Source organism: Xenopus laevis, chromosome 1S (assembly GCF_017654675.1).
Source record: "Xenopus laevis strain J_2021 chromosome 1S, Xenopus_laevis_v10.1, whole genome shotgun sequence".
In the NCBI taxonomy this organism is placed as follows: Eukaryota; Metazoa; Chordata; class Amphibia; order Anura; family Pipidae; genus Xenopus; species Xenopus laevis.
Window position 1 is genome coordinate 49,250,838 of NC_054372.1, and position 19,828 is coordinate 49,270,665.

General features: G+C 38.1%; 1 protein-coding gene across 2 annotated transcripts in view; it reads left to right on the forward strand.

Moving 5' to 3' along the window:
* The window catches only part of maml3.S (mastermind like transcriptional coactivator 3 S homeolog), a 220,791-nt gene that overhangs the window by 2,169 nt on the left and 198,794 nt on the right, over nucleotides 1–19,828 (forward strand). The window lies entirely within an intron of this gene.

Below are 19,828 nucleotides of genomic sequence, written 5' to 3' on the forward strand. Positions count from 1 at the left end.
ATGCCCCTGAGGCTTGGCTTGGATGCTGTATTGTTGCATAAATGAATGTCTTGTGTTCTTGAAGGCTGCACAGTTTTTTTTGCAGTTCTGTCCTTGATGTTTGACTGATAGGAGAGTTTACTGGCAAGAACCAGCATGAGCCCTGATCCTTGAATCTCCTTAAGTGGCTTAGCCCCAGCTATACAAGCCTTGCTTTGCACACTGATCATTCAACAAAAGCAAGACAAGCTTTCCAACTCTTATGTGGCTTGACTGTAGCGGCACATCAACCTGTCCTTTGGTTTCATATTAGATCTAAATTTTAGTTTATTACAGGCCTGTTTCAGCTCTGAACAAAACATAAAGTGAAAAGAATTACCTGGAGTCTCTTGGCTTTACAATTCGGAGAATTCAATTGAGCCCTGCGGTGACATTAAATAGAATCTAAATAGAACATATTCTCATACTTTCACTTTCATACAAAGAAGAGGATGTGTATCAAGTTACTACTGTATTGTAATTATTTATTATGAAGCAATAGAAGGGCACTCAGCACTTCACAGAAGGGATAAGGATGAAGATATACACAGGGGTCCTACAAATACCATTTTTAGCATAAGACTGAAAGTGCTGAGAATTTAAGGCTTAGAGAGACAGGGAGGTCCCTGTCCTGAAGTGCTTGCAATGTGTGTGTCACAGCTGGAAAAAAAGAATAACATACAACCAATTTGTTACAATAATGTATTCCACAACTTTTAATTGAGCCTGCCCTTGTCTAAGTAAGGTATAATGTATAGGCATTATTTAGGTTTAATACTATACATGGGCATGGCTTATGTGCAGATCTTAAGGGGTGTAGGTGGTAAATATTATCCTGTTCAATAAACAGCATATAGCTGCATATATGCCAGATGGAGGCCCTCTAAATATGTTACATGCCAAAATATTATTTTACAATTCACAGAAACCCCTAGAAGGTGGATTTTGGGAGACCATTGTGGATGATCTGGCTTCTGCCTTTAAAATGCAAGACATATGGAATCCACATACAGCATGGCTAATTATAACCTGTTATGATGCATGCTGCAGACTGCACTGATCATTGTGGCAATTAGTCATTCAGCATGGGGGGTTTTATTTGTGCCTAATTGTAAATGATGAAGGTGGAATATCCAAGATAGCTTCATCACACCCTGCTAGGTAGGTCAGCTTCTTTAAGACTTTGTTATTTCCAGGCAGGAAAAAAGGGAGCGAATAAAAAAAAACTGTGTGTGCTTGAGAAAGGTTTGTGTACAACATGGTGCCACTTCTGTGCCTTTGCCAACACTTGCCCCCTGAGATGTGCTGCAAAAAATAAATAGACATGTTACGTGGGGAAGAAAAGCAGCTTGCTAGTTCCAAAGGCAGGCGGCTGGATTTTTGTGGTTAAGTACCGTCATGAGTGAAGGAGGAGCAGCAGAGCATGGGGGTGGGGACCAAGTGCTAAGTGTGCATCCTTCCCTTTTGTAATCAGAGCACTGTCACAGCATAGGCAGGTCTGTGTTTGCTGCTCACTTTGGAGGAATTAAGTTTCGTTTGACAGTGGCCAAGTGTGTGTGTTGTTGAGGGGGAGGGGTGTTTGCACAGTAGTGGCTATTTCCCTGGCGCTCTCCTCCCTCCCTCCCTGTGATGCTGTTAGACTGGTTAGATATCTTACATGAAGCAGCAAACTCTACCCCCTCCCCATTTACTTAGCTTCTCCTGCATTAGGGCATAATCAGCCCTACTCTTCCTCGTGTAATGCTGTAGAAAGAAAGGATCATCTCTCTTCAATACTCCCTGAGAGAGGAGGGCACAGTTTAATTCCCATAAATACCTCTGCTTTATTTAGTGTTAGGATGAGAGCCGAACTAGATTACAGGATAGATCAGAGCTGATATTATGTGCTGGGGAGAAGTGAATGAGGTGTATAGACAGAGGCTCTGCTGCTTACTGATACATCTGCTATTCTGTATCCCTTTCTCTACACCCCGAGTGCTGTTTATTTCTTCTCAAATACACCAATATGTATACAGTGCTGTATAAAGTCTTCCTGTCTGGGGACAGTGGGAATTACAATTTTTTTCACATTGACATCTAATTTCTATATTATATTTCACATTATAAACTGATCCCTCTGATCTTTTTTATTTTAATGTATATGCATGCTGTGCACCACCAGAAAGGGCAAATCTTACTGGTGACCAGTTTTATCACAGCTGTTATAGAGGCTTTGCTAAATAATCAGTCATGTCCCGACTGCCCCACGTTATTACATACAGTATAGCCTTCTATTTATATAGGTCAAACATTGATCTAAGCATTCTGTGCAGTCATGTGTCTAAAGCCTGCTTATTTTTCCGTGAACTAGTTAAATGCATTTTGTTAAACAAGCCTCCTAGCTATGCTAACCAGTTATTGGGAATATTCTGTACTTTTTTTTGCTCCTGGAAATGTTCCATTACCGCTGCAGCTTGCAAGGCTTTTGTTTCTCAAGACAAAAAAAAAAAAAGAATGTGCCCAGTTATCCTCCTGTCTGTTTCAGTTGTTGGATCAAGAACACAGGGGGAGGAGCCCTGCGCTTTCAACCTAGAGACATGTTTTGTGTCTCTCTCAGACAGGAAGCTGCAAACCTCACCAAGCTTTCCTGAAGCACAAGAGATCACCCATAATGTAGATTTAGGCAGGCGGCACTGTGCAAAAACCTGTTACAGTCTGGCAGGGATAGAAAAAGATTTTACCTGTACAACACACCCATACATTTATATTATAGAAGTTCTATGCGCTTTCTTTAGATTTATTATAAATTATAGATATTTTAATTTATGTATCTACTTTATATGGAATAAATATTGTATTGTACCAGCAATGTACAGGCACATGTAAAAAGGACAGAACTTTACGTACGTTATATAGTAGATGACCATAGAAAAAATGATCTGTGGATTAAGATCTCAATGTATATTCCCATGGGTTTCATAGTTTACACCATGCTGTATGAAAAGGCTTTTATCTCTTGGGATATACAGTTTAGGACTCTGTGTTTGGGGATCCCCCATGATCATTTTGAACTACAGGTATTGGACCTGTGCAGGGAGGGCGGATATTTCGGGCAGGTTCGGGTCGAGTAAAACACATCATTAGTGTTACTATGCTGATCAGTTATCAATTTACAAAACAAGTCGTTTTCTATGGCTTGTTTTATGGGAGAATATTATTCTCATAATCCTGTATGGTGGTTTCTATTTACAGTAGTAAACTGAAACAGGGGCGTAACTACAGAGGAAGCAGACCCGGTATAGGGCCCCATGAGGCGCTAATTCATATACCATTTCAATAAAACTTGTTAAAACAGGTCAACCTCTATACATTTTCGGGGCCTGTAAAATAATTTGCTATGGGGCCCATTAAAATCTAGGTTAGACACTGGACTCAAATAAGGTTAACTTTGCCCTAAAACAGTTGGTGATAGTAATACAGGTATATCCCCATAACAAAATGTTGTTTTCCTTTTTACTTCTTTATCATGTGACATAACATTGTACTGATTTGTAAAGCCACCCCATAGGCTTGTATAGCTAGTTATTTTTCACAGGTTTTATGAATTGGTTCTCTGATTCTGCACATGCTTTCTCGATTTCTGCCATACAGTGTACAGAATTTACGGCTTTAACCTGGTCAACACTTTCTGATAAAAATACCATTGTGGGAACTGAAGTAGTAAATCCTTTGATAAAAGAGTTAACATCTTGTCAACAATTTCTCAAGAAGTCTCACAAATAAAAGGAGCAGTAACACCAAAAAAACTTTAAAATTAAGTCTTTGAAAGTAATGATACTATAAAATACTGCTGTGCTGCAATGGTATAGCTGGTATGTTTGCCTCAGAAACTTTACAATAGTTTATATAAACAAATTGCAACAAAAAAATATATAAGTGAGAACCCTTCACTGAAGAAACTGAAAAATTCCAAGTCAAACCCAAAATAAAAATGTGATAAAAGAAAACATAATACTAAGCAACTTTCCAATATACATTCATTGCAAATTTTCAAGTGCTTTTAACGTTATTTGTAAAAACAATTGATATTGAAATCTGCATTTGCTTGACTCCTGGTTGTTACTTTTTAAACAAAGTTGCACCAGTCTTGATTCCCCAGCAAAGACAGGTCTGTTAATCAGCCGCCTTGTCTTACATTGTATCAACAGTCTTAAGCTGGCCATAGACGCAGCGATCCAATCGTACGAATTGTGGATTCGTACAGTTTTTGGACCGTGTGTGGAGAGTCCCGACATTTTTCGTCCGGCGGAGATCGGTTGTTAGACCGGACAGGTTAGAAAATTTCTGTCGGCTGCCAATAATATCTCTGCGTGTATTGCCGATCGTGCGATTTTCAGTGGGAGACTGTCACTAGCTTTGTCAGACATAACTATCGTACGATTGCTGTCAGAGGTAGAACATTGGCTGATCTGTTCTTTTACTACTTTATTTGATCGGAATGGTAAGACTTTGATCTGAATGGTTAGTGGAGGGTCGGGAGATGGGAAAGTCCGATTGTACGTTGATTTGTACGATCGGAATTTTTGCGTCTAGCTTTAGAAATAAGGGCAGAGAAACACTGCTTTCAATAGCAATACATATACAACTAACTTAAAAACGATAGAAATTTTGTATTGTATATTGCAAAGTTGCTTAGAATTATGTTTTGTTTTATTATGGAAATGTTTATTTTGGGGTTGACTTGCCCTTTAAGAACTGATCTGCTATCTACTGTGTATCCTGTGGTTGAATGGCTGCCCCTGTGACTACACAGCAGCTTGTTAATATAAATTATAGTAGTGCTTCTGAAGCAAATACGCCAGTTTTACCGGTGTAGGGCAACAGTACAGTTTCTTTAGTGAAGGGTTCTTACTTATTTACTCAGGTATGTCTCTTGTACATGTAGAGACCCCATGGTTTAGTCTTGGGCCTGTTAAGTTAAGCCACCACTAGAGGGCAGTGGGTGACATTTTAAATAGGGAAGTGAACAGGGCCGGATTTACATAGTGGGCACCCCTAGGCCCACTGCCGTTCGTCACCCCTGTCCCCTCTCCTTTATTCGTGCAAATTTTCATTATCTGCACTGGAGCAATGGGGACATTTAAAAAATGATTGTATCTCCAGCGCATCCCCAGTGTTTTTGAATCAATGTGGGTGTGTTTGGACAGCATGCCGCCCCCCTAAAATCTTGCCGCCCTAGGCCCGGGCCTAGGTGGCCTTTCCACAAATCCGTGCCTGGAAGTGAATAAGGGTTCTGGGTCTTTTCTCCCCTGGGCGCCTCCCAGGGAGGTACTATAGGGCCAGGGCTCTGGTTCCTAAAAGATCAGGATCAGACAGTGTGAGGGTTAAATTATGTTATAGTCACTCTAGGAGTCAGAAGTGAGTCAGGGTATGTAGTGAGCAGCCATCGCTCCAATGAGGAGGAATAGTGGGGCTAGGACCCCGTGACTTTTTACCTGTTGATGTATGAGAACTTTGCATCAGGATTTGTCTATCTCTCCTGAAGGGTCTATGGCATGATTGATCCCTCTGCTATCCTTTTCAGTAAATCAGTTACGTTTGATTGCACAGTAACAGTGTTGGACTGAATTTCTACTGCATTGATCGACACCAGGTACCGGGAGTTGCAGGGAGTTGCACGGGTACACTGGGGGTCCAGGGCACACTACTAGCAGCTAGCCTGGTCGCACACAGCCTTAGTACACAGTAAAGCTTCACCCAAGGGTGTGCTACATACATATGCATGTGGCACACAAAACTGTTAAATGGCTGTGGTTTTCCACTGGTATCATTATGGCAATATAACCAGATGGAACACCCTGCAATCACCAACCATTGACATATGGCTCACAAACATATTTATCAATACAAAGAGAAAGTCTGTGTTAACAGTAGTGGCCTCTGTGTGCCATAAGCTGAGCTGATAGCAATGGGAAGATAACAGCGATCCCTCTGTTGGACTGCTGATATTTTCCCAAAAGAATAAGTCAGGGGTCCCTTAGGATGGAAATGTAGATACAATTACAAAGGACATAATAAACTGTATATTAATTGGTAGATATTTTCAGTACTGGGTATATACAAGGGTATCAACCCTCCAGCTGTTGTTCAACAACTGAAGGCTGTCAGAGAGGTGCTGGAAGTTGTACTTGACTCATCCGAAATGTTATAGGACATCTCATATGTTTGTAATATTTGCCTTCTCGGTTATGACCCCAAGTTTTGACAGGACCTCCCATCTTCTCTAACTCCAACCCAGTAATTATGTTTTTTCATGTGGGGCTTCAAAATATAAGGTCATCATTTTATGTGTGCACAGAATATTCTTTTTATATGTGTTTCTACATAAGGATGTATCATATTGCTTGCCTCTGCTAAAACAGGTTGTCTTCAACAGAATAAAACCATTACATTTTGAGCACAAGAAGAAAGGCAAACAACATGGCAGGTCCAGTTAAAAGGCATGATTGCAAATAATGAATGCATGTATTTTGAAAACAAAAAAACTGCACCCGAATAATTTACTGTGCATTAAAAAGAAAATAAACGATACATAAATACGGTTTAGAAATATTATAAATCATTCCCTTAAGTATGATTTTATATCAAGCTCTGTTCTTCCCTAGATTAATTTTGCCTGTCATTGTCAAATTCTCCATTATAATTATAGCTCTTCATACATAGTGAAAGGACAAATGTGTATTTCACATGCTGCTCTCCTATTTTATTTTCATCTATTCTAGGCAGCTCTCTAATATTTCCTTATCTGCTGAGATAAATTTTCTATTATTTGCCTGTTTAATATTTTAGCAAGTTTCACTTTTAATTGAAGATTTCATGTATCTATAGTAATTGTGATATTGCTATTATAAAAGAAAATGGAATTCCTTACTTCTCATATTGCCAAAGCTTTGTATGTGGCACTAGAACAATGGCAAATAATTGTGGGGTATAGCTGCTCATTACTGATACTGACAGTAGACATTTTTCTAATCTCCAAAACCAATTCCTTTAGTGATCCACATCTTCTGCCTGAAAGACTTATGTCAAGCCAAAGGGGGAATGGCAAACTTTGTGATTTTGTGTTCTTTTTTGTGAACACAAAATGGAATTGTGCTCAAAATTGAATTGTTTTATTCTGATGTGGATTTATTGTTGCCCTGAATATTGTCCCTCAGTGATAATCTCATATCAAGATATTTATTTATCTACAGTTCTAATAAACAAATTTACATACTGTAAGTCATAGAGAATTACATTTTGGTATCTGTAATGAACATACATATATAGATCAATACAGTTAGGAATAGGAATATATTTTAGCATAGACAGATATCTTATTAAGCCTTCACCCTAAATGGGGTACCAATCTTACACCAGTAATGCAGGATGTGCAGGGCATACATTTCTTGGTCTACAATAATTATCATTTTGCACTTCTAAACTAGCTTTGTATATGCTTGATTTTATGGTAAGTCCCCAACTCTATTATCTAACCACCAACCACATCTTTCACCCACTGAGAGTTGTTGCAAGTTCACCACATTTCTCACCTGGATTCCTTTGGCTGCCAGTGGTTTTAAACTAAAGAATTGCAGATTTCACAGGGTGCTGATAATTCTTTTAGATATCTGCATGAAACAGTAAACTGTTATGCACAGTAATATTTACTGCATTCAGTCTTTCAAAGAATATAATTTGTGGTGTGCAGTGCCAGCCATAAAACTAGTACACTGGAAGGACTTGCTGTATGACACGCTATGTACACATTTTATTGTTGTACATTCCTTTTTGTGTATAATCATTGATCAGCTACAGAAGAGTTGGACTTCCTACTTAATATATATATATAATATTTATACATTATACTTTCATTGTCACGCACAGATATCAGTTGTGTTCTTGAACTTTCCTAATCACAAATGCGTATTTGTGTAGTACAGTTAGGGTAAGGCCACACTAAGCGATAGCGCGGCGATTTGACTCGCCGCGACTATTCGCCGCGACTTTTAATCCTCAATCGCTGGCGAAACTTTGGCGCTGGCGTCTATGGGGAATCGCTGCGTAAAAACACACGCGGCGATCTTTTTTCTATTGTCGCTCGAAATCGCCGCGTGTGTTTTTACGCTGGCGATTTTGCGCGATTTCCCATAGACGCCAGCGCCAAAGTTTCGCCAGCGATTGAGGATTAAAAGTCGCGGCGAATAGTCGCGGCGAGTCAAATCGCCGCGCTATCGCTTAGTGTGGCCTTACCCTTAGGGCTACTGCTCATTTTTTACAGTGAGCTTTTAACATGAATAGGGAAGTTTATCTTTATTCTGTTGTCCTACATCTCTGTGCATTGATGGTTTTTGTTTCTTATCAGCATCATTTCCTCCTTTGATGTCCATTTGTTATTATTTAACTCCACTTAATTGCCTACTCCAAACTCCACTTAATTTCTTAATTCATTACTTACTTTCTCCTTTCCTGTTGTTCTTCCTGCTTTGTGTTGTATTACATGTTTTCCTCGTTGTGTAGTATTCTCTTGTACTGTTTTTTTACCAAGATATTCTCATAACCTTTTTTGTCTTTCTGCTGCAGTTTACTGCTATGTCAGTTTACACTGCTTCCACAGTCATCTGACTTGTCCTTGGCTTGATTCCTAAACTTGCTCCTGTAGAGGAAATATTGCATGCAAACTGATTTCCTTCACTGTAAGCTTAATTTTTCATGTGCAGTATAAAAACTACTATTCATATGCCATATCCATTCTTACTACATGCCGATCTGCTTTTAACTTGTCTGACCCTTCCATAACATGGATTCACTGCAACAGTTACCTGATTTTAATTCTGAGTTTAAGCTTCTTTGCCACTCCATTATTAAAGTGATACTAACACTAAAAACTACTTTTTAAAATATAAATGTACATTAAAAGTTACCTATAGGTCATGCTGATTTTTTGCTGAGAGGTTTGTTTTTTTAAGTAATTGTTAGTTGAAGTTCCTAAACCTGACTGTTTTGCCAACTTGACTGTCACATCTCAGTCTGTCAGTTAAAGTTTCTAATACTAAAGGAATCCTGCTGCAAAAATTTGACTGCCCCTTTATAGAGGAACATGGGGTTAAGAAAAGTAATGTAAAAGCATTGGGCAAATACTTTATGGCAAAATTATTAAGTATGCAAAATTATTAAGTATGCAAAGTCAATTTTATGGTGGATGCAGAAAAAGGCCCCTGTTCTTGCTTGTGCGCCAACATATACCTTTGGCTGTGCCCACAGTACTAGAACTTTAATTTCCCAACACAACTGCATTGATGACTTCAGCTCATCAGGGTAGATTCTAAATAAAAACTATAACTTATTAAGATCCTGAATCCAACCATGCTGTTTTTTGCAATATCAGCAGAGAATAACTAGGCTGGAATGCAACTAAAACCACAGTTCCCTATCCAAGGCGAAAAATCACATATTGTAACTCTTTTATCTACAGTTTAAAATGTGGGGCTAAAGGGGCTTGGGGGATTACGACAAGCCTGGCTGAATTGGGGTGTGTGACTTGGATAGATTAGTATATGACCTAAAAATGTATGAGTTAGCAGGTATGCATTTGTGACAAAATCATTCCCAGCCAAACCTGCTCCTATTTTCATCAGAGAAGCCATATTGGTAAATGGACAGGTTAGGAATTACAGGAAGTTTAGGTTGGATATCTGTTTGTTGTTACATATCTACTTCCCAGTTTGTTAGAGTTGATAAGATGCAAAACATTGATTCCTAAAAGAGATAGGACACCAAAAATTAAACCTTTTTTTTACATAAGCTATTGTCTTCGCATGATATCAATATTTTTGGAATAAAAGTATTTACAGATGCTTTCACATTACCCATCTGATCCCCCATGTTCCTCTCTGAGGGTGCTGCCATATTTGAGCTTCAGCACTCTGTTAGCATTAGAAACTCTAACTGACATGTTGAGAAGTTTGAATAATAATTTTTCAGTGTCAGTATCACTTTATGTCTGCCTTGTATATACATCCTTGTCTCTAAGGTTTATAAGGATTATAGGAGCCCTGGATACTTAAAATCTTGGGGTTACTGCCTTTTCACTCCTGGGCCTTAGTAACCTAGTAATGGGCCATAGAAAGCACATCCCTTTTCTACAAGAATCAGACAATGACTAGAAATCTGCCAGAATCTTGTCCAGAGATACAAATCACATATATCCTGTTTGTTCAACTAAATTATATCCTGTTTGTCTACAAAAAACCCTGAGGTTCACTGTCACAAGGAATCATAGTGTACAAGTTGCTTTTAGTTAGTGAACATGTTCCCCCGTGTTGCTCTGGCTGAAAAGGGGGCCATTATTTCAGGCCTGCGGGGGGTGGGGATGTTCTTTGGGTACATTTTTAACCCATGTAATATGACTACCGTTTTCCGTTACAGCAAGTTGTCATGAAACAACTGAAAGGAGAAAAAAAAACAAGCAAAGAAATTATGAAAGTATTTTGGAATATTAGAGGTGTGAAACAGGAAACACAGAAATCTGCTAGATATTGTGGGCAGACAACATTACAGCAAGTAACTCTGGAAGAGATTGTAGATTACATTTGGTTGTGAGTGAAGATACAACACTGACACATAATGCTACAGGGTAGAATTTAATTAAAATGTCAAGCGAGCCGGGTTGAAAAATATTCATTATGATGAATGCCAATATTAAGTCCATTGGCTGAAGCTGATGGAGTCAATACTTGAAAAAATAAGGCATTGATATACCCACATCACTGGGAACCTGTGGAGCGCGATGACTCCTGTAAACATCCTTTTAAACATCACTGGCCTGCATTGAGTATTTTTTACATTATTAAAGAGGCATGTTGTTAACATTTTCTACCAGGTCCTGACTGAGAATTAAAATAGGCCCTGGCATTTCAGGTACACAGAGGCCCAAACAGCCCCCACCAGCCCACTAAATACTGATTTTCTATTGCACCTTGTAGCAGCCCCTCTGGCATTTGCCAGAACCCACATTGCCAGTCCGGGCCTGTTTTCTACAGTTACAAAGCCTCAGACATTCCCATTGGTAAGTAAGAGTACAAACCCATAGCAACCAATAAATGCTTGATTTCAAAAAGCAGAGTGTTAAATGCTACCTGCTGACTTGTATTGATAGGCTTCTACAGAGTAAGCAATACACCTGTTATATTATGTATTAGGGATGACCAACCTGCAGCCCTAAAGCTTTTATTGGATGTCATACCTGTCAGCCACCCCCAGATTTTTCATCAATTTATATTTATACCCCATTTGGAAGCAGAGCAAAAAGCATGGTTAGGACTAGGCCAAAAAAAAAAAGAAAAAAGAAATTTGTTTCCCAGGTTGTTGTCCAGCATCCGTGAATGCTAGAATTTGTTGTTTAAGGACGAAAAGCTTGACACCTATCAATTATGTAATCCCATCCCTTCAGCCAGGAGGTCCCAGGTTTCATGAAATTCCCAAGAGTCCCCATTTTCAATAAATCTGTCCTTGAAACAGGATGGACCCATGCTGAACATTAATCCAGAGCTGAAAATGTTCTATATGAGGTTTCTTTATTTTCTTTACTGTTAGAGGCACATTTATCAAAGGTCGAATTTAGAATTTAAGTTTTTTAAAATTCTTCTACACTCGCATGAATTAGAAATTTCGACCAATCGAAATGAAATTTTAAAAAATCAGACTAATTGAAACGACCTGAAAATTCGAATTGAATGTCAGGAAGGCTGCAAACATCTCAAAATTGATCCCTGGACATTTCCCATTGACTTAAAAAGCAATTTGGCAAGTTTTAGGTGACGAATAGTCTAATTCTTAAAGGGCCAGAGTAATAAATCTTGAAAATCAAATTAGAATTTTTATTAAAAACTCGATTCGAATCTGGATAACTCCCTAGTCAAATTTGACAGTTTTCACCATAATAAAATTTAGAAAATTTGAATTTTCAATTCAACTTTTGATAAATCTGCTCCTTAGTGTCTATTTTTTATGAAAAGAAGTGGAATTCTGTGTAAATTGTATTTAATGTAGGGTGCTAGTATCAGATGGGTGTACTTGTGTCTAAATAATTAAAGAGTTTTTAGCAAAGCTGTCACAGATATAGAAGAAGTGTACAATTCTGCATCCTCAGGTTAGGAACTTTTCCAGCACAGGAGTTATTTTTAGTTGTACTTTATATCATAAAGTATATGAATTTGTGTTCACTCTGTATATAAGCTAAAGAACACACACTTCACATGCATTAATTATAACAAAGAAATAGAAATATTTAAGATAATCACAGCTTGCCTGTTTTACTCTGGCTATAGCTGGCTATAACATTACCCTTTCTCCTACAAGAATTAACCTGAGTGCTACAATTAAACTGTAAAAACATTTAGCATGTTGCTCTGTGCTAGTTTGCTTTGCTTAGGAGCAGGACCTGAGGTTATTTAAATTAATGGCATGCAGTGAAGGAGCCAATATGTATACTTCATATCCACCCACCTTTTTTCTTTCTGCTTGCTCCGCTAATCTTGTCTGTGCCATTTGTGGCACTTTTTTCCCAGTGTAACTTAAAGGAACAGTAAAACCAAAAAAATGAAAGTGTTCTGAAGGAATAACAATATAATGTACTGTTGCCCTGTGCTGGTAAAACTTGTGTGTTTGATTTAGAAACAATTATAGTTTATATAAACAAGCTGCTGTGTAGCCATTGGGGCAGCCATTCAAAACTGAAAAAGGAGAAAAGGCACAGGATACACAGCAGATAACAGATACTCTCTGTAGTGTACAATGGGATACTTCAGACCTTATCTGTAATCTACTGTGTATCCTGTGCTTGAATGGCTGGCTCCATGGCTACACAGCAGCTTGTTTATATAAATTATAGTAGTGTTTCTGAACACACCAGTTTTACCAGTATAGGGCAACAGTAAATTATATTGTCAATCTTTTAATACACTTTATTTTTTTAGTTTTACTGTTCCTTTAACTCATTCTTGGGGGTATATTTATCAAAAAGTGAAGTTAGAGATCATCACAGTCCGCTAGAGTGAAATACTGCCTCTCTCTCCATTCATTTCTATGGGATTTTTAAAGGCATATTTATCAAAGGGTGAACTTTAACTTTCACCCTTTGATAAATACACCTTTAAAAATCTCATAGAAATTAATGAAGAGCAGTGTTGGACCCTCCCACTGGGAAACCAGGAAAACTCCCAGTGGGCCCAGGTGTTAGTGGGCCCTCTTGTTTCTAAACATTTGGCCTATTTCATGGTCATTCCCTATTTCTTTATGGGGAAAAATGCTTAATAATGGGAGAATATTGTAAGTATAGATAAAAGACTAGGAGAATAAAGAGGTTAAGTGAGTAGAGGAGGAATAATAGTTTGGAAAGGTCCACCGTCTATGGTTTTCTCATGGGCCCAAGGTCTAAGGCTTTCTTGTGGCCCCCTGCCATCCCAGTCCGACACTGATGAAGAGAGGCAGTGTTTCACTTTAGCGGACTGTGGTTAACTCTAACTTCACTCTTTGATAAATTTACCCCCTGGTTCCTAAAAATGTTCATAAAATCTGTGCGGTCCCTGTCTCCACATTGACCCAATTTTATGATGACTCTTGTGACTTGTCCTAACCAGACACAGTTCATGTTGTGCCGAGATCTCTGCTTCCCAACCAAGATTTGGTCCTATTAAAAGTTTTAAGGCCTCATTTCAAAATCCAAACTGCTGTCGGAAAATGACCGCGGCCTCTGTACTTGTTTCACTGGCAGAGACCTGCAGGAAGTGCAGCCTACATTAGGGTCCTCTCCTTACAGCCCTGTTCTTAGTTTTCTAGGGTTAAGAATGACCCCTTTAGAAAAAACACCTTAGGGATCATTTACAAGAGTGCTTCAGGGCACAAGAACACATATAGAGAGTATTGTCAGGAAATGCGGTCCAGTCCTATCCTTACCACCTATTTTCATACAATGTCATGAGTGTGATATAGAAATAGTATAGTTTCCAGGTCCCTTCTACAGAACATAGACTGCTGTAAATGTATGATTTTATGCCCTTCCAGCATGAGAGCAAGGAGGCTGGGGAAAATAGGGCAGAGACAGCCATTGACACTAAGCACTTAATCTATCTATTGGAACTGTACTTTATATTTATGTGTTTTATATTTTTGTACTTATCTGTGTTTACTATTGCAATGGCCCCCCTGTTGATTCATTGTTCTGCTGTACAGTGCTTTGCCCTCAAGGAGTGCTATACAAAAAATATACTTACAAAATACATGACACTAGTAAATTCATAGCACTGCTGTGAAAAAATAAAAGCATACATGGTTGATGTAATCTCATGAAACTGGTCTAAATCTGACTTTACTGGATTCACCCGATATGACGGCATGTCACTATGTCCAGGCAATCGAATATTGTAGACCTGAAAAAGACATGGGAGGTATTCAATCCTGAACACCAAGAGATTTCTCATCCTCTTCTTTTACTATTTACATATTTTTATAGTCACCTTAGTTTGGGCCCAAAACCTTTACTGTTACAGAGATGTTATTATCATGAGTCTTTTTTTGCTTTTTATCATCTGCTTTATGAAATCTGAACTGAACACATACAAGGTGTTCTTCACGTTGGCAACAGCACTAAATGAAAGAGCAATAGACTGCTAAGTAATATTTAGCAGCCTGTTATTAACAGTCTATTGCAGTTAAATGAGTTCTTCAAGCTTAATTGGTTGCCAAGTTAGATGTGTTTTTCCCTCTATGAGTCAAATAAAGTAAAAGTCTGAATAGCTTTACCCATTTGATTTATTTAGCTACTTATGCACTGGTTAGTCCCTGATTAATCCTCTCTTATAGATCAGAATCACGAGATTGCTTCTAGGCTTTATACCACGAGGATGCACAGATATTTTCCATCAAAGTTGTCAAATCTTGGGCACTGGCACATTTTGTCTCCCTATGTTTATGCAGGAAACAAGAGGACAACAAGTAGTAGAAGAAACTCATAAAACAACAAACTGTTAGCTTTGGCTTTACTCGTGCTTTACTTCCATTTACTTTACTGTCTTTACTCATACTCAGGCTACTCATGCATCTTTTGGCAGAGGTCACAAGATGGTGTGGAAAACAAACCCAGTGTTCCTATAACATATGCATTTGAACTTATTTAGGTTTTATAACATGAACACGTTTGCTTTTTTGCATGAGCATAAACTAAAATTGTTTTTACTAGGTGAGCTGGTGGTAGCAACAAGCAGTTGGTGATAGAAACGGTTGGCTACATTACAGTTCTCCAAAACTGGTGAAAAGCAATATTCTAGTACTTCTCTGATTTGTTTCCTTGTCTTTATTCTTTACCTTGTTAGATTGCTAATGTTTGTATTTAATTATTTCAGTATTACAGGAGATACCATCATAGCTATATATTTAGAGGCCACAATCCTTTAACAATTCTCCATCCGCAAACGATGCTGTCATTGTATTAGTGTATTTCTTCCTACTAGCAGTGAAAAATTATATGGGTTGTTACTGCAGTTAGGTCTGTATATTGGCTTGCTTCCCTCAATTTACATCGGATCAGTTCCCTGCTTTGGTTGCTAGTTTGAAGAAACTGATGGCCAGTCTGTAATACTATTATTAAAGCCAGATAAATGAAACCAAAGGGGTACTACAAATTATAGTACAGGATCCGTTATCCAGAAACCCTTTACCCAGAAATATCAAAATTACGGAAAGGTCTTCTCCCTTAGATTCCATTTGATCCAAATACAGTAATCCAAATTTTTAAAAATGATTTCCTTATTCTCTTTAATAATAAAACAGTACCTTGTACTTGATCCAAACTTAGATATTAATCTAATTAATTGGAAACAAAACCAGCCTGTTGGGTTTATTTAATATTTCCATGATTTTCTAGTAGACTTAAGGAATGAAGATCCAAATTATAGAAAGATCCTTTACCTGGAAAACCCCAGGTCCAAAGAACAGGTCCCATACCAGTATAGCAAATATCAGATCCTATACCTGTATCTGCCAAGTCATGAGGAAGACACCCCTTTGTGGTGTTGAAACATTGACTTAAAAGGTCCCTACTAGAATGCTGTTATTTTAGACTGATTTTACCTTTAATGAAGTGGTATTGGTTTATTTTTGTTTACAATTTTGGAATATTAATGAATGCTGGTTAATCACACTGTATGTTGTAACCTAACAGCAGTGACCAGTTTGATCATCACACAGTCTGCTAAGGAGAGTGAAATATCTTACGGTTGATGCGACAGTGATGAATTGAAGTAGATCAAGGCTAGTTGTTACCTCAACTGACTTGAATTACTTACTACCGAACGGTTCAAGAACTGTACATCATTCACTTTGCAAGAAGAGAGGGTAATTGGAATCAATGTAATTTCCAGCATCGTGTAATATATACTATTATCAGCATTGCCTTGCGCCGTTGATATTGGCCAGTGAGGATGATATGCTCAGTGTGCAAGTGCATATCAGGCTTCAGATATAGAATACAGACCCTCTTTTACTGTTAATTTTAAGGATACAGTGTGATATTTCTTTAAAATACATGAATAGTATTCCCTCTGTTATAAGATTAGCATTTGGATAGCTCCATCTGTTTGTGAGTAATCTAGGGAGATATTTATAGTGGTGTGTAAAATCATGTACTCACTTCTGAAATCAGCAAGTAGAATCCGCTACAAAGTTAAAAGTGGTGTGCACCAAATTTTAAACAGTGAACCCTTTTTTACAACATAATTTTACATTCAACTACACATTACTTTTACAGCTTCATAACAACACGTAAACTTAGCTTTAGGTGTTAAAGTGACGTAGTTTACATTATTTTTTAACACGCTTTTTTAAAATACAGTAGAACCGCCATTTTATGTTTTTCAGGGGACCAGGAAAAAATTATGTAAAATCCCGGAAAATGTAAAATCAGGGAAATGTGTTATAGTAACTTTTTCTTCAAGTACTGAAAGGATATAAGCACAGGAGTCTGTTTTGCTTTGAGATACAATATTTACTGTGTTAATAACAAGGTTTAAACATCACAGCGTTTATATTACACTAAGGGGGGCATGAGCAAAGCCTCTCTGTCAGCCACATGCACAACCTTAAGCAATTAGAGATTGGTACAGGACTGTATAAGGGGCAGATTAATTGGAATTGACCATTTACAGGCAGAACCATGGCAAAATATACATCTGTTTAGCATTTTAAACCTCTTTATTTCACAAATAACATTCATAGAAGAAAAAAAAAGCAGTTTTTGGGTACAGCAGGACAACATTTTGATGTAAAAATCTGGGAAAACTTTAAAATCAGGGAAATGCACCCATTTAAGTGTATTATAAATTGGTGGGACCACAAATAAAAAATGTGAAATGCTGGAAAACTTCAAATCAGGGTACTTAAAATTGAGGTTTCACTGTATTCTCCCCTAATCCTCAACAAATCAACAGCATGCAGTTTACACATTTCGTAACTACGTGGGCCCTGAGATGGTCTGCAGTCTAAGGTTTCTGGTGGGCGTATTGTATCTGCTGCTGTGGCTGTTCTGGGCTCTCTGCCAAAAGCCAATTAAGTTGGAAACTTTGTTTCTTTTCCTGACTGTTCAGTGCAGAGAAAACGGGACTTTCCGGTACAAATGAGGGACTGCGGGGTTGAGCTGTCAAAAGAGGGACCGTCCCTCTAAAAACGGGACAGTTAGGAGGTATGCATAAAACAATGGTTTTGGGAAAGATCGTAATTGTAGCATGTATAGCCACCTTTATTCTCACATCAAAATAATATGAATTGTACAGACCTTTCCAACTGATATCAAACTGGGTCAGACGAAATGGGTCAGTCCAAATTATACTGTGTGAACTGAGCCTTTGATGACAATATTTGTTTGTCAGCACTAGTTGCACATACAGTATAATCAGTAAAAGTGATCTCATTTTACTACTCTGAGATTTCTAGACATGTACTACTTATCAACAGCACTATGTAAGTAATATTTCAACTGACCCATTTTGTTTGCTCACCATAACAACATTTCAATACAAACCTGCCCTCCTGTAACCCTGCCCAAAAAATCCACTGCATCTTTTCCACTCCTACCCCGCCGACGCTCCTCGTGCAGTAAACCTGTGTGCTGCCATTGGGAACAAGTGCTTACTGAAGGCAAGCTGATTAAAATATGGGATTTTCTTTCTCACTATAACGTCTATCCAGCTGGCTCAAGGCCAGCAGTCTGGAGTGTGAAATATTCAGCAACCCTGTTAATGCTTTAAAAGGCAGATAATAAAAGAGCACTAATGGCTATCGCTGCACCAAGAGTGGGATTTTCCTTAAAGAAGGCTACTTTTTCCATAGAGAGTTAAGGGAATTACAAATTGGACCTGTCAGCAGGATAAACCCTAGACCTTACTGTTAGTAGGAATGTATTGCATATCTTACTCTTGTATTTATATTGCCTTGCATTTTGTCACATTACTTTGCCATATGTCGAGACTAATTAGATACTAATGGAATTGGTAAACTGCAATAGTGATGTAAGAAAAATATATCTCTACCTATATTAATAGGCTCCAAAAGCTGTTTATTTAAATCATTCAGTTAAGTAAATCTTTTATTGATTATTCTTCACAGTCAAACAGCATCCACAGTAGAAAAGCTTTGTACGGTACTTGAAAATGACATCTGTGACACAAAACTAACAAAACGTTACTACAACGCTCAAGTATCCCGGACAGAAAATATAACACACGCTTCCCAAACAGCACCTGATTGGAGAAGGCAAAGTTCATGGGATGATTTCATGTGTCTAGTCAACTGGCTATTAGGCCCATCAGTCAGATATTTAAATTAGGATATCTGTTATTCACCAATCATCTACATAGCCAGTGGTCATAAATCACATGTCCCTTGTGTGGTCCCTTTTATGGGCCTGATTTTTTTTATTTACTATTGTACGGAACTGGAAGTTACTTATAGTAGGCCTGGGCTGTGACTAAAAATAGGCCCTGGCATTTCAAGTACACAGAGCCCAAACAACCCCCGAGCAGCCCAATAAATAGTGACCGTCTCTGGAATCTTACATCAGCCCTGTCATTTGCCAGAATCCACATTTTGCCAGTCCAGGTCTGGCATATAGCCTTATAGCCTCTCATTATTGTACAAAACAATGGGTCATTTTTGTGAGAGATCACACCAGTGCAAAAGAAGGGTGCTCATAATGAACCAGTACATACATTTCTAAAATCTTCAGTTCTAAATAGGTTTGAGACCTCTTAAATATTTATGAATGTTACAAAATGCTTGTTCACATAGGAACACCATGTACTGAAACTGAAATGCATTTGGCTAAGTACAGTTTAGACCGACTGCTCGTGGTACATCACAGACCAAACTTGATGGACCATATCAGTGTCTCTAGAGAAAACAAGAAGCTCCTGCAATAAATAAGATAAATTGTTAAATTTGTACTTTGTTAGACTCTAGGCTGAGGTTCTGTTTTAACTGAAGATTGTGACCCTTGCTTATAACGTTATGTGCCCAACAGGCATGTGTGTGTAGAGAATTTCATTTACATAAATGGCATTTCTTTGCAAACTGCTTTTTTATAGAAATGTATATTTGTATTAGGTAGAGATCTTTCTGTTTTTCCATTCACGTAGCAGCAGGAGGCTCTTCCTGAAAAGGAGGCAACATGGGTCCTCTATTACATTAAGATGCGGTAAAAAAAATAGATATTCATTATATTAAACTGAGATAGAGCAAAAGT